This window comes from Panulirus ornatus, chromosome 64 (assembly GCF_036320965.1).
Source record: "Panulirus ornatus isolate Po-2019 chromosome 64, ASM3632096v1, whole genome shotgun sequence".
Lineage (NCBI taxonomy): Eukaryota > Metazoa > Arthropoda > Malacostraca > Decapoda > Palinuridae > Panulirus > Panulirus ornatus.
Window position 1 is genome coordinate 23161001 of NC_092287.1, and position 3702 is coordinate 23164702.

The following is a 3702-nucleotide window of genomic DNA, read 5'->3' on the forward strand; positions in this document are numbered from 1 at the left end:
TAACAGGCTAAGATGTAGAATGACCTGAGATATAACCCCAGATGACCTAAGATGACCTGAGGCCTCCCCACGACCAAATGACCTGGGAATACAAGGTCAGGTCAACTTAGGAAGGCTGAGGAGGGGTCCACTGGAGTGTGTGAGATAATTGTGTCGCCGGAGATGTGTATATGGTAATGAGAGAGAGAGAGAGAGAGAGAGAGAGAGAGAGAGAGAGAGAGAGAGAGAGAAATGGAGGAGCAGTAAGGTAAGATGAGGACACAGATATAATGATAAGTGAGAGAGAGAGAGAGAGAGAGAGAGAGAGAGAGAGAGAGAGAGAGAGAGTAGCCCATACACAACAGGGCAGAGAACGCTTCCCATTCCCCCCCGCCCCCCTCTTCCTCCCTCTCCTTACTCATGCAAACCATATCGCCTCCGTAATCTAGAATGACTAAGCGCCCCGCCCCGCCCCGCCCCGCCCCGCCCCGCCCCGTCCTCACATGATCTAATATCAGAGTGTCGCCTCGTAACTTCATCTCTCGCGTTACCCTGAACAGAAGGTACTAAATAAAGATGGACAAGAATATGAGATTAGCTTTACTCTCTCTCTCTCTCTCTCTCTCTCTCTCTCTCTCTGGTAGGCAGCCACCGACCAAGGGAGGCATATAACCGGTATTTCTAACACCACTCCCCCCCTCTTTCTCCCTCTTCTCCCCCCTCTCATCTCCCCGAGAGAGAGAGAGAGAGAGAGAGAGAGAGAGAGAGAGAGAGAGAGAGAGAGAAAGAGAGTCGTTCCTCTGTTTCATGACTTCCTAACACACACACACACACACACAATAAAGTTCATACAATAATAAAAAAAACTAATAAAAAAGAATAATAAAGAAACGTACGAAATACGGATGTGAGAATACAGGAGGGGAAGGAATATAAGATATATACGACAACGAATATAGTGTACACGCTGGGGACAAGATACACATAACGTATGGCAAACTGATATATAGAAATACTGATAAATGTATATATGTGTGTGTGTGTGTGTGTGTGTGTGTGTGTGTGTGTGTGTGTGTTGTGTGTGTGTGTGTGTGTGTGTGTGTGTGTGTGTGTGTGTGTGTGTGTGTGTGTGTGTGTGTGTGTGTGTGTTGTGTGGGTGTGTGTGTGTGTGTGTGTGTGTGTGTGTGTTTGTGTGGGTGTGTGTGTGTGTGTGTGTGTTGTGTGGGTGTGTGTGTGTGTGTTAGGAAGTCATGAAACAGAGGAACGACTCTCTCTCTCTCTCTCTCTCTCTCTCTCTCTCTCTCTCTCTCTCTCTCTCTCTCTCACACATGACGGGGTCCCATAAACCCCTCTCCCCCCCCCGGGACTGAGGGAAAGGTTGGAACAACACGAGCAAACACCACACACACACACACACAGACACACACCACACACACACACACACACACACACACAACACCACACACAAGGGGGTACCATCGTGCTCAAGGGTCGTACCGTCGTGCTCAAGGGTTACGTACTCGTCGTGCTCAAGGGTCGTTCGCGTCGTGTCAAGGGTTACGTATCGTCCGTGCTCAAGGGTCGTACCGTCCGTGCTCAAGGGTTACGTACGTCGTGCTCAAGGGTTACGTACCGTCGTGCTCAAGGGTCGTACCGTCGTGCTCAATAATCTGATCAGCGAATCAGAGAACTAGTGCCCCTTCCAGTCATCTCCCCACCTTCCAGTCCCATCCATCTCCCCACCTTCCAGTCATCTCCCCAGGATGCAGCTTTTACCCAATCATTTCTCAGAATGAGTCACTTCATTACTGATCATATTTGACAATCAGGAACCTAATCAGCGTCCAGCCCAATAGGGTGGGATGGCCCACTACCCACATGCAATCGCAAGTCGAATTCCCTTGCCCGTCAAAAGGGAAAATGTCCCTTTGTCAATTTGCCATCGGGGAAATTTGGGATGGGGAATTAGGATTGGGAGTTGATGTCCCCTGTTCCGACGTTGGGACATTAGGATTGGGTGTTGATTCCCCCTGTCCCTCTCAGACGTTGGGAATTAGGATTGGGATTTGATGTCCCGTTCGTCTCAGCGTTGGGACATTAGGATTGGGATGTTGATTCCCGTGTCGTCTCAGCGTTGGGACATTAGGATTGGGAGTTGATGTCCCCTGTCGTCTCAGACGTTGGGACTTGGATTTTTGGGGTTGATGCCCGTGTCTCTAAAAGTTGGGACATTAGGATTGGGAAGTTGATGTCCCTGTCGCTCAGACGTTGGGAACATTAGGCTTGGTCGATGTTGATGTCCCTGCCTCGTCAAGGGGCATATGATCATTTGTCAGTTTCCAGTGGGACAATTGGAGGATTGGGGCATTGGAATTGGGATGTTGATGTCCCGTGTCGTCTCAGACGTTGGGACATTAGGATTGGGATGTTGATGTCCCGTGTCGTCTCAGACGTTGGGACATTAGGATTGGGATGTTGATGTCCCGTGTCGTCTCAGACGTTGGGACATTAGGATTGGGATGTTGATGTCCCGTGTCGTCTCAGACGTTGGGACATTAGGATTGGGATGTTGATGTCCCGTGTCGTCTCAGACGTTGGGACATTAGGATTGGGATGTTGATGTCCCGTGTCTCTCAGACGTTAGGACATTAGGATTGGGATGTTGATGTCCCGTGTCGTCTCAGACGTTGGGACATTAGGATTGGGATGTTGATGTCCCGTGTCCTCTCAGACGTTGGGACATTAGGATTGGGATGTTGATGTCCCGTGTCGTCTCAGACGTAACCCAGCCCGTCTGGGACGACCTCTTCATTGGATTTCCATTCCTCTGGTCGTTTTATATTTGTGTGTGTGTTTTAAGATGTTTTAATGGGGGTTTAAGATGAGCTGGGAGAGTTTAAAGATGACCTGGGTGGGTTTAAGATGACCTGGGGTGGGTTTAAGATGACCTAGGGAGGTTTTAAGATGACCTGGGGTGGGTTTAAGATGACTTGGGGTGGGTTTAAGATGACCTGGGGTGGGTTTAAGATGACCTGGGGTGGGTTTAAGATGACCTGGGGTGGGTTTAAGGTGAGCTGGGAGGGTTTAAGATGACCTGGGGTGGTTTTAAGATGACTGGGGGGGTTTTTAAAAAAAAAAGATGACTTGGGGGGGGGGGGTTTAAGATGACCTGGGAGGGTTTAAAAGATGACCGGGGGGGGTGGTTTAAGATGACCTGGGTGGGTTAAGATGACCTGGGGTGGGTTTAAGATGAGCTGCAGTGCTTCAAAAACATGACCTGTGATGGGGATCTAAGGTGGTACTGGGTCATCACTGTAATGACCTGATATATCTAATACTAGATCTTGTACTCTAGATTAACATCTTGGTATACCGAGGACCTTAATGACCTGATCACAAAACGGGATGACCTGGAAGGATAGAAGCTAACAGGCTAAGATGTAGAATGACCTGAGATATAACCCCAGATGACTAAGATACCTGAGGAGACCTCCCCACGAGCAAAGAACCTGGGAATACAAGGTCAAGGTCAACTAGAGAAGGCTGAGGAGGGTCCACTGGAGTGAGTGAGATAATTGAGTCGCGGAGAAGTGTAATGTAATGAGAGAGAGAGAGAGAGAGAGAGTGCCCATACACAACAGGGCAGAGAAGCTTCCCATTCCCCCCCCCCCCCGCCCCCCTCTTCCTCCCTCTCCTTACTCATGCAAACCATATCGCCTCTGT